Source organism: Camelus dromedarius, chromosome 2 (genome assembly GCF_036321535.1).
Source record: "Camelus dromedarius isolate mCamDro1 chromosome 2, mCamDro1.pat, whole genome shotgun sequence".
Lineage (NCBI taxonomy): Eukaryota > Metazoa > Chordata > Mammalia > Artiodactyla > Camelidae > Camelus > Camelus dromedarius.
In genome coordinates this window covers 77,377,860-77,390,166 of record NC_087437.1, presented here as the reverse complement: position 1 = coordinate 77,390,166, position 12,307 = coordinate 77,377,860, and the positions used below count along the sequence as shown (strand labels likewise).

General features: G+C 36.8%; 1 protein-coding gene across 3 annotated transcripts in view; it reads right to left on the bottom strand.

The window, feature by feature from the left end:
• Positions 1-4,297, bottom strand: part of CBLB (Cbl proto-oncogene B) — a 259,798-nt gene extending 255,501 nt beyond the window's left edge. For all 3 annotated transcript variants that reach the window (XR_010384605.1, XM_064495746.1, XM_064495759.1), the window contains exon 1: positions 4,212-4,297. The gene's annotated coding sequence lies outside the window, so the exon portion shown is untranslated. The remainder of the gene's footprint in view (positions 1-4,211) is intronic.
• Positions 4,298-12,307: the final 8,010 nt, after the last annotated feature.

Sequence of the window (12,307 nt, the reverse complement as noted above, 5' to 3'; positions counted from 1 at the left end):
GAGTAATGGAAATAAAAGCAAAAATAAACAAATCATACCTAATTAAACTTAAAAGCTTTTACACATCTAAGGATACCATAAACAGACTGAAAAGACAACCTATGGAATGGAAGAAAATATTTGCAAATGAGGCAACCAACCAGGGACTAATTTCCAAAATACAGAAACAGTTCTTACAGCTTAATATCAAAAGAAAAAACCAAATAACCCAATCAAGAAATGAGCAGAAGACCTAAATAGATATTTCACCAAAGAAGACATCCAGATGGCCAAGATGCTCAACATCACTAATTATTAGGGAAATGAAAATCAAAACTACATGAGGTAGCACCTCATACCAGCCAGAATGGCCATCATTAAAAAGTCTACAAATAACAAATTCTGGAGAGGGAGTGGAGAAAAGGGAACCCTCCTACACTGTTGATGGGAATGTAAAGTGGTGCAGCCACTATGTAGGACATCATGGAGGTTCCTTAAAAACTAAAAATAGAGTTACCATATGATCTAGCAACTCCACTCCTGGGCATATATCTGGAGGGAATTATAATTTGAAAAGATACATGCTCCCCAATGTTCATTGCAGCATTTACAGCAGCCAAGACATGGAAACAACCTAATGTGCTAACAAATGTCCAACAAATTACTGGATAAAGAAGATATGGTAGATATATACAATGAAATATTACTCAGCCATATAAAAGAACGAAATAATGCTGTTTGTAGCAACATGCATAGATGTAGACATTATCATATTAAGTGAAGGATTCAGACAGAGAAAGACAAATAACAAACGATATCACTTGTATGTAAAAAAAGACACAATTTTTTTTACAGCCCCAAAACAGACTCACTGACATAGAAAAAACTATGGTTACCAAAGGGGAAAGGGCAGGTGAGAGATAAATTAGTAGTTTAGGATTAATGGATACACATTACTATATATAAAATTGGTAAACAACAAGGACCTACTGTATACAACAGCAAACTGTATTTAACTTCTTGTAATAACATATGATGGAAAAGAATCTGAAAATAAAAAAAAATATATGTATGTATAACTGAATTGCTTTGCTGTACACCTGAAACTATCATTGTAAATCAACTATGCTTCAATAAAAAGTTATTTAAAACATTTTAAAAAGCAAAAAGAAAGTTTCTCATTTCCCTTTTTATTTATTCTTGGACCTACTGTTTATTTTGAAATGTGTTTCCTCATTTTCACATATTTGGGGATTTTCTACATATCTTTATGTGTCAATTTCTAATTTAATTCTATTGTAATCAGAGAACATGCTTTGTATATCCTAAGTCCCTTTAAATTTATTGAAGTCTGTGTGATGGCCCAACATATGGTCTATCTTGATAAATTAATTTTATAAACAGAATATTGTGAATTATTGAAATTAGTGTTTTGTCTTTGCTTTCTTCTTTTTCTGATCCATCAAAAATAAGGAAAATATTTACAATATTTCTTTTTATTATTTTGTTTATTTATGTTACATACTAAAAGTCACTTTGTTGTGACAGGATTTTTTTTTTCTTTCTGAAAGCTTATTTTAGGTTATGATGTCTGATAATGTCTCCCTTAAAATTTGACTATCTGCTTTATTTTTGAAGCTTGATCTACACCTATTTTTATACTGTTTTATTTTGGGTCCTTAGTGCTACATGATATTTTTAGAAATATAATTCTGGGCATGGTGTTGGTTCAGTTAATAATCTCTTCAACTCCAAACAAATATATTTACTTAATAATATTAACCTGATGTTATTTTCAAGGCACTATTTAAAAAATTTTTTCCTTCAAGTATCCATTGCTTTACTGATATATACTTTTCCCAAGATTAATATAATTTTATTTTTTTAAGAGAAAAGTAATTAAGTGGACTTTTAGATGTCATATTAGGACTATTTTAAGGTATATTTTTATAGGTGGCTTTTTTTGGCCTAAATTAATTTTTAATACTAATAACTTAGAAGTCCTTCAAATAAGAATAGCCCTGCCATTCAAGAGAATATTTCTTGCTGGTGAAGCTGTATGTATAAAGATTTGGAAAAAAAGAGTCTGCAAATATTATGGTATTCAAAATAAAGCTTTTATATGAATCTAAGATAAGCCTATTACTATTCTTCATTGTCTGTCAAGAGTCCCATACAGTTGATATCTCTTAGTCATCAGTCTTTTCTTCTTCTGCATCAATGCTCATAAAACTACCACAAACCAGGTGTGCATCATACAAGTACTATAGATGTGTGTGAATGTATGTTACTTACAAAAACACAAAGACAAGATACAAAGTTTAAAGGGTGCTGCATTCACTTTTGAAAGTGAGAGTGAGTCATGCTTTTGATTTTATCTCTAGGATCCAGAAAATTGCTGGAGGCAATGCTCTTTAAAAAGAAAAGAAGAAACGCTACTTCAAAAAGCTTTATATACTCTATTCCTATTTTTCTTTTATTTCATTTCATTCACCAGCCAAAACTTTCTATAGCATTTGAAAACTAATATCACTAAAACATTTGAATGTATAGTACTGTTTTAGCATCTTTTATCTCCAAACTAAAGAAATAAAAGGATAGAATCAATTACTTTAGGTTGTTCTCTTTAATCTCACAAATCAGAAAGGTCCCCTTGCAATAGAAATGTTATCTTAAATGCCATGAAATTAAAATGACCAGGGAAAATTTTCTTGTGTATCTGCAACTCTAAAAAATTACACAAGTGATATATTTTCATTCCAACTAAGCAAAATACAGCAAATAAATATTTTCAATAATCACACCATTAGAGATGACTATTGTTAACGTTTTGTAATTTTTGTTAATTGTTATAGACAGATAGATGCATCCATTTATTTAAGTGGGTAAATCTAGATAAGCCTACTAAATTTACCAAATTCCCACACTTTTATTCTTCCCCTTTATCTGACATGATACATTCAATCATTAGCAAAGACTGTCGCTTCTACCTTTCAAATACATCTAGTCCCCAACCAATTCCCACTATCCTAGGTGAAATCATTGTCAATAATCAGTATCAATCTATCAATAATATAATAGCCTTCTAGCTGATCTCTGTCTTTAATTATCAATGCTTCCAACTATTCTTCACATAACAAGAAACAGATCATTTAAAAACATAAGTCACATGGCTCTTCTGCCTTCCTCCCCTCAACGGCTTTTCATCTAACTCAGAATAAAGACGGCATTACAATGTCCTTAACAGCTTGCATGATTCACTCTTAACCATTTCCATGACTTCAGACAGATCCATTTTCTCCTCACTTACTCCCTTCCAATTGCATACACTTCCTTGTTATTAACAAATACCACGCACGGTCCTGCTGACGCAGCTTTTCTAGGGCTGCTCCCTCACTGTGTTGTGATCTTTGCTCAGAGACACACATGACTGGATACCTCACTTCCTTCCAGTCTCTGTTGCAATGCCCTGTATCAGAAAGGCTTTCTCAGATCACCCTGTATAAACTAGGACAACTCCCCCCACCCCCATTATACTTCTCTTGCTTTCTCTTTGTAGCATTTATCACTACCTGATTCATATGTATTTCCTTGTTTTTGTTTGTCTCTTTACTTTGTCTTATTCACTTTTGCTTCTCTGTATCTGGAACATTGTCTGGCACATAGTGGGCACTCAGCAATTATTAGTTGAGTAAGTCAAACTATCACAGATACAATGACTAAATGTTTTGGCTTTGACAAGTATGAAGATATTTATAAGGAAAAATCAATGGAGTGTTTTAATGAGAACTATTCCAGAACTCCTAGGGGTGCTATCACCAGGAAAAGAACCAATCCAAGACTTAGAAAAGTTAGCCAAAATTCAGTTATCTGGATTATGGAATCTATTTTCTTGTACAAACAATGTAATAAAGGCAATTAGATTAGAAGCTGAGACACCAAATTCCTGTTTATACCTCATGTTATAACTGAAAGAGTGCAGTAGCTCTGAGCACCTCTCTATTCCAGCCCCAGGTTCCACAGGGTTCTTGAATCATGTCCCTAAGCTTTTCTGGGGCCTAAATTAAACCCAATTAGTGAAGCAGCATCAGGGTTTTAGGACCTGGGAGGAGGGTCTCTTGACCTAGGAATACCTAAATGAGCTTTGAAGAAAGGTTTATTAGTCTCCTTGGGCTGTCCTAACAAAATGCCATAGACTGAGTACTGTAAATGACAGAAATTAATTTTCTTACAGTTCTGGAGGCTGGAAGTCCAAGATCAAGGTGCCAGCAAGGGTTGGTATCCGGTGATGTCTCTCTCCTTGAGTTGCAGGTGGCTGTCATGTCACCGTGTCATCACATGGCCTTTTGTCTGTGCTCTTGCAGAAAAAGAAAGCTCTCTGGTGTCACTTTCTTTTCTTATAAGGACACCACTCCTATCTGACTGAATATTTTCCACTCTTAATGACCTCACATAACTATTATCAGCTCCTATATGCCCTATTTTCAAATACAGTCAAATACAGAGGATTAGGGCATCAGAATAGGAATTTTAGGGAGATGTAATTCAGTCTATAACAAGTGACTTTTGCCCAAGAAAAGTGGGGAAGGGTCTGAGAAAGCAGTCCAACGGCTGGAGACAGGGAAATGGTCTGCCTGGGTACCTGCAGCAGAAGGGTAACTCGTGTTCGGAGTCTTAGGAGAAGTTTGGTAAAACTCCCACCACCTGTGCTTATTTCCCCAGACATTTCAGATCGAAGCAGCTGCTGTTTGTCATCCTTCCCTCCCCTCAGCTGGCAAATCTTGACAACAAGCACTGTTTGTTTACCCCCATGGTGTTCGTCAGGGACAATCGAAACTTGCAAAGCTTCTCAAGGTGTAGTTTCCCCAGACTACCGACATCAGAAATGCCTGGGGAGAAAGTTAGAAACGTGCATCCTAGAGTCTCAGTTCAGACCTACTGAGTCCAAATTTCCAGGGCTGGGGCCCAAAGATTATCCCAGGTGTCACTGCAGAATTTTGGACACGTTGCTATTTTGCTATATTGCAGTTTTAATAGTCTCCCTCCCTGCCTCCCCTTCTTTCTTCCTGCCTTCATTGCTTTCTTTGTTCCTTTCTTTTTTTTTTTTTCCTTACTTGAAGTTCCAGGCCAAGATTTTAAAATAATGTATGTATTTTACTAGGAAAATAAGTTAGTATTCTGTTTATTAACACGGCCACAGTAACTGTCAGAGTGCAAGAGACTGAATCTACTGCAGCAGCCTGGGGTGATGCTGAGCAGCTGGCCAAAGGAAAGAAAAACATACTTTCAAAGGGGGGTTACAGATCATAAAATCTCTGAATGGGGAAAAAAAAAGAGGTGATCAGGAGGTGGGATTTCTTGTCAGAAGATGCTAGTCTCACCGCAAGTTAAAAAAAACCAGGCAGTTCCTTTATTGGAAAGAGGGTAAAAAGCTTGGAAATGAAAGACGGAACAGATATGTTTGATGTGCATTCCATTTGTCTGATTTTTTCCAGTTCCTGTTGGTGTTTAGAAGCCCTTAGGCAGGAGGGACCCTCAGTAGAGGGAATAGCCTCCAGCTGGCTTGTGTGCAGGATTTCTGCTTGTTGATAAGAGCCCCTCAGCCTCAGGAGGGTCAGATCAATGGCTAAGAAGGAACTTTTTTTTTTCTTTCCCCTAGGGCTGGTGGTACCAAACATCATAGAAAAAGCAAGTAACACTTTCCAACCAAGAAGAGAAAATAGGGTTTGGAAAAGCATTCTAATCAGTTCAAACTGAGCCCCCTCTGATTGGAAGAATTCCGAAGAACCATGTGTGATTTCAGAACAGATCATCTGTTTGACAGGCCCTTTAAATTTTGCATTATTGCACAAAGGCTTTTTGATGTATAGATTTTATCCAAGCCCCTTAAGCATAATTTGGAAAATGGGATGAGGCAAGAGCAGAGGCGACATCTCTGCTCTTTTTATTTTGACCCAGAAAGAAACACAATTTTAAGTGATTTGGTTATCTAAGGGAGCTTCTCCTTGCCCTGTCACCTAGCTTTTGTGACCTCAATCCCACTTATTAAGTGCTGCCCAGGCAGCCTGTCTGAACGCTGTCAGCTTATGGTTTATCCCAGGAGATTCAATACAAAGAACCAAGAATTGTGCATAACTGGCTAAGACTAAACTCCAGGCAAACCACAATTACACAGCTGAAGTCAAGAGAGAATTATGCATAGAAGCACGCTGCCCTGGGTCTCCTAGGCTTCCCAAGTCACTGATGGAGGGGATTCAAGCATTCAGTGACTCTTGGCATGACATTCAATTGGTCTGTTTCTCTGCACTGATTCACTCCCTAAATCCAATGTGTCCTATATGTTGCTTTTGAGTAAGCTTCCTAAAGAATTTGTCTGATTAATGACCCTGTTCTTGCCTAGAAACTGAATTCCTGACATCTTTTCAGGCATCTCTGATTCTCTGAAAATTGGTTCTTAGAAACACAGACCAGAAGCATCAGAATCACCTATTTGTTAGAAATTCAAATTCTCAGCCTCATTTTAACCACACAGAATCAGAAACCATGGGGGTAGGTGGGGTTGACGAGCTCTGTAAAGCTCCAGGTGCTTCTAATGTGCTAAAATTTCAGAAGCACTGCTCTAAACCCTAACAATCCACCTTTCTGAATTTACCATATTTTACTTCCTCTCCACTGACCAGTCTGACTATTCACCATTCTCTAAATGACCTCCAAATTTTGTTACACCTTTGTCTGGTTATGGCAGTTCCTTTGACTGGAATAAAATTTTTCCATCTATACTAATTGGACCCTACCAATCCTTTAAGATCCAGCTCAAATGCTGTAGTCTTTCCCCAGGGATTTTCCCACCTCTGCACTGTTGAGATTTGGGACTGGAGAGAATTCACTGTTGTGGGGGCTCTCCTGTGCACTCCAGGGTGTTTTGAGTACCCCTGGCCTCTACCCTCTAGATTCCAGTAGTACCTGCACTTGTGACAATCAGAAGTGTATCCAGGCATTGTCAAATGTTGACCAGGGGAAAAATCTCCCTTGGCTGAGAACCAGTGGTATATCCTGTCATTTTATCACTTAACCTAGACTAAATTACCCCAGACTATCAAAGCCAGACTAAATCTTTCCACTCTCTGTGCTTCTAGAGAAATGGGGCTCTTACTATTTTGCTAAGTCAGAATCAGAAAGTTTTATATGTATATATGAATTTTAAAAATTATTTTGTATATATAAAAGTCTTCTATAAACTGTAAAATGGTATGAATATATAAGAAATGGACATCATCTTTTGTGATGCTATTTTATGCCATTCATTCATTCCTTCATTTAAAAAATTGAGCACTTACCATCTTCCAGAATCACATGAGTGATTATGATAAATCTCTCTGTCTCTGTGTATGAATGTGTGTGTGTGTGTGTGTGTGTGTGTGTGTGTACACATCCTATTGGTTCTGTTTCTCTGGAGAACGCTGACTAATACAGGCATCCAAGAAAGCTGGCAGGAAGCATCAAAAGGCTCAATACTGGTTGAAAGATGAGGTTCTATTGAGAGCCTGGTGGAATACATTCAGAAGGATTTCAGAAGCAGGAGGCTTTTAGAAATCCAGGCAGTTACTGATATCAGAGTAGTCTTTCAGCACGTAGGAATGCCCCCAACCCTTTTTTGTGGGTAAAGAAACTGGCAAATAAGATGGTTTTAAAGATTTGTCTGGGTAGTTAGTAACTTGGATCATAAAACATATGCTAGATTGAGGCTTGGGTCCATGAAGAACAAGAAGGTAATCAGTGAAAGAAATTTTAAAAATTATACAATATGGGAGATGTCATGATTGTTATAAGAATTGCTAAGCAGTAATCCTAATAGTGACTTACAGAGGGGACACCTGAGTCAGAGACTCACAGAGCTGAATTAACACAGGCCTACCTAGGATATGATGATTTATCAGTGGGAGCCCTAACATTCATCAGAGGAGACGATAATTAGTTGCTAACTTCCTGTTGTTCTTCACTGAAAATGTCTTTGTAATTTCTAAAATCCCTACTGATAAAGCCCTCTTTTTTTGGAAAACACCAGAAAAAACAAATTTTTATTTGCTCAAAGTACTTTATACAATTAATGTATTCTAATTCTTGATCTAAAAAGAAAAGATCAGCCTCTGTACAATAGCCTGAAATAGTCTCAAGGATCACGGTTAATATCATAAAACTCAGTTATAAATAGGTAGATAGAATTGGGTTCATAAAGATATTCATCTCTTGAGAACTTTAAACTATTAACATGTTCTGAAGTATTCCTTTTATTTGTAACAAGAAATTACTTCCAGCTTCGCAATGCTTTCTGTGTTCACAGTAACAACAGAGTACCAGTGGACCCACCTGTTCTGTTTGCTGCCACTTTCCTTGGGCTCTATCTTTTTGTCACCTTCCTCTTTAAACGGTTGTGGCATGTTATCACCGTCACTTTTCCTCTGCCATCACAGAACTCAAGGGAGTCATTCCCAGACTGAAAAAGAAAAAATGACTATGGAAGCATGATAAAAAATACAGATTCCTGAGCCATACCCTCTTCAGGATTCTGATTCAGTAGGTCTGGAATGGGCCCAGGGATTTGCATTTTCATGAAAGCACACTAAGTAACTCTAATGTAGGAGGATGGTGAATCATGGTTTGAGTCATTCACGTAACCAACAGTCTCAGTTCCTAATATACTAATAAAATGCAGGAGACAAAAACGTTAAAGGTTTCATATAGACATGCAGATACAGAAAATGACTGCAAAGGAGAAAATTGACGTTAACTACTAATTTCACCCACTCGGTTTCTTCCCTCCTCCTCCAGGACTCTCCTCCTTCTCAATTTTTTCTTTCAGAATCTCCCAAAGTAATAGCTGTTGGGAAACCTTAATTCAGTGGTCAAAGAACATGCCACCATTGCAATTATTTTCAATCACCAGTTCAATTATTGGGTTTTGGTGTCAATGAATATTTCACCAAAGTTGACACCAAAACTTATCTTTGAATTATTAAGTAAAGGGATGAATAAAATTCCCAATTTAAACACAAATAGCATCTCATACATTTCATTTTCAAGTTGCTTGATGCAAGGAAGATTTGTATATTATTATGGCACAAATTTGACATTCTTAAGTTTAATGAGTGGGAGCGAAATATTTGAGTATGTAAGTCAGAATGATCATTTGTCGGAAAAGAGGAAGATTCCTGAAAACTGTGCTCCTAATGAGGGTGGTATAAAGCCAAAGAATGAATACCACTTCCAATAAAAACAGTTAGCAGCAGGTAAAGTCAGAAAGGCATTAGAAAAGGAAAAATCACAAATACAGAGACATATATGGCCCCCTGAGGAATTTTGAGGACAGTCTGAATGCCTGCATAAAAATATACAGGGATGTGATGAGTACTCCCAAGCAGTGATTAATTCACTGGGCTCAAGAGAATGCGGCAGGTACTAACAGACAGGAGAAAGAGGGTCGGTTTGTAAGAACAATACAAATGGTCTGTGCATTAGTTTGCTAGGGCTGCTGTAACAACATATCAGAGACTGGCTGACTTAAACAGCAGATAATGTTCTCCAGTTCTGGAAGCTAGAAGTCCACAATCAAGGTGCTGGTAGGGTGAGTTTCATCTGAGTCCTCTCTCCTTGGCTTATAGATGACCATCTTCTGTGTCTTCACAGTGTTGTCTCTCTGTGTGTGTCTGTGTCCTAATCTCCTCTTCTTATGAGGACACCCTAATGACCTCATTTGATTTGGGATCATCTTAATGACCTTGTTTTAATGTAATTACTTCTTTAAAGATCATGTCTCTAAATATGGTTATATTCTGAGCTATTGGTGTTAGAATTTCAACATATGAATTTTGGAAGAGACACAATTCAGCCCACAACAGTCTGTCACAAAGGTGTATCTTTTAGTATCATCAAAGTATGCACTACCTATGTAAAATAGCCATGAAACTAGGGTCTTTCATGAATTCTGATACCAGTTTTGGAATATCAAAATACCCATCAAAATTACTCCAGCTGCAGCATTCTCCCACTGCATCCTACTCCTACTACTTTGTCCATCAGAAACCTTGGTGTAATAGCAGTTGGGCTTCCACAGACAGATCAAGGCCAGAACAACATACTAGAGTTAATTTACCACAGCCAAGCACTAGACAGCCCAGCAATGCTAGAAGATTAATTTCTCGCCAACAAACTCACAGAGGAGCGATTATGATGACTTGTCTTATGGGGCACGATAGAAGTTCATGTACCCCGGCCTATCCACTGTCAGTGGTGGGTAGCAAGGAAGAGCATATATACCACCTGGTAGTCTGCAAAGAAGCCTGAAGACTCACTGAGCCCTTCTCATGTGCTAGGTAATGTGTTAAGCTTCTGACAGCCAAGTATCCCATTTAATCCATGCAATAGGCTTATAAAGTTGACAGAATTTTTATTACCACTTCACAGATGAGTAAACTCAAGGTTTAGTAACTTGCCCAAGGTCATACAGATTTTTAAAACAGCTTCATTAAAGTATAATGACTTGCAATAAACTGTACATATCCAACACGTGTAATCTAATCTATTTTGACACGTGTATACATCTGTGAAACCACTAGCATCAGCAAGGTGCTGAAAATCTATCTTACCCGCACGGTTCCCTCATGCCACTTTCTACTCCCTCCCTCCTTTACTTCCCTGCAACCAGCAACCCCTCAGCATATCCCCAAGGCAGGCAACCACTGATCTGTGCTGTCATTATATGTTAGCACACATTTCCTGGAATTTCTTTCATGTGGAATCATATAGTATGTACTACTCGGTATATTGTTTGCTTTCTTTACTTAATGTAATATTTTGAAATTAATTCATATTATACCATATATCAATAATTTACTCCTTTTTATTGCACTGTAGCATTCCGCTATATGAATACATCATAATTTGTTTATCCACTTACCTGCTGATGGACATTTGTGTTGTTTCTAGTTTTTGGTTGTTACAAACAAAGCTGGTATAAATATTTTTTAATACAAGTCTTTGTAGGAACATATAGTTTCATTTAGCTTGGGAAAACACCTAGAAGTAGAATGGCTGGGTCATATGGTAGGCATTACATAGTTGCATCTTGCTTTTTAAACTGATCTGCCAATTTCTGTGCTTAATTGGAGTGTTTAGACCATATACATTTAATGTGATTATTGATATGGTTAGGTTTAAGCCTATTATCTTGCTATTTGTTTCCTACTTCTCTTACCTGAACTTTCTTGCTTTCCCTTCTTTTCTGACTTCTTTTGGAATAGTTAAGTAGATTTTATCATATAATTTTATCTCCTCTGTTGTCTTATGACCAATACCAGGGCAATAGTAGAGCTTACTTTGTTTCCCACGTGTCTTATGTTGCCTGATGTCCGGTGTTGCGAAAACCATTTATTTCAAATGTTTTGCCTGGTTTAATGGTTGTTTCAAGTAGCACATTAAATACAATCCCTGTTACTCTATCTTGGCTGAAACTTCTTATGTCTGTCTGTTATATAGATTTTAAGTAGCAGATTGAAACCAGAAGCCAAGTCTCTCTTATCCACTACATTACACTGACAATAACCATCAGAGCAAAGAGGCCTTGAGTTCCACTCTAATATCTCTCAGGCCACCTATCTGTGGTTTTATTCACCCCAAAACTTGGCTCTTGCAGTTTATTACTATCCTCCATGTAAATACATACATCAACAGGAAGCATTCTTTCTCCCTGTCTTCTCTTAAGACGAGTCCTGATTAAATGTTGAATGGGATTAATAAATGAGTGATATGTGTTCAATAGGAATTCATATCATTTTATGACTCTCTTAAGGGTCTAATTAATACAAACAAATGCTAGGAAGTTTTTTATAACAGTTCTTATAAAATAGAACAAGTCATCCAAAAATTTTCCTAAAGAAGAATACTATGTGAGATATTAACATTTTGAGTTATCAGATAAAACTGACTGCAAAAATATCTGTAACAAATCAGAATTTATTATGTAAACATTTGGAATATTTATTTAATTCAGGCATAATTTTTATCTGACAGATTTGAGAATTTATTTTTAAAGGGTCATTACTATTGTTGCTATTTATTGTAGCATGAACATGACCTCCTTTTCCAAGGGGAAAACACACACACATATCAAGAATCCTCTCATTGTTTCATTTCCATATACCTCTGTAACTACATTTTTTTAAATGGTAAATTTCTCTATTTCCATAGAAACCCCAGCTACAGGTACTTCTGAATGCAGGCTACCATCTGCAGTCACACATGGATTTGTACATGTTCATAGCAGTGGAAAGCA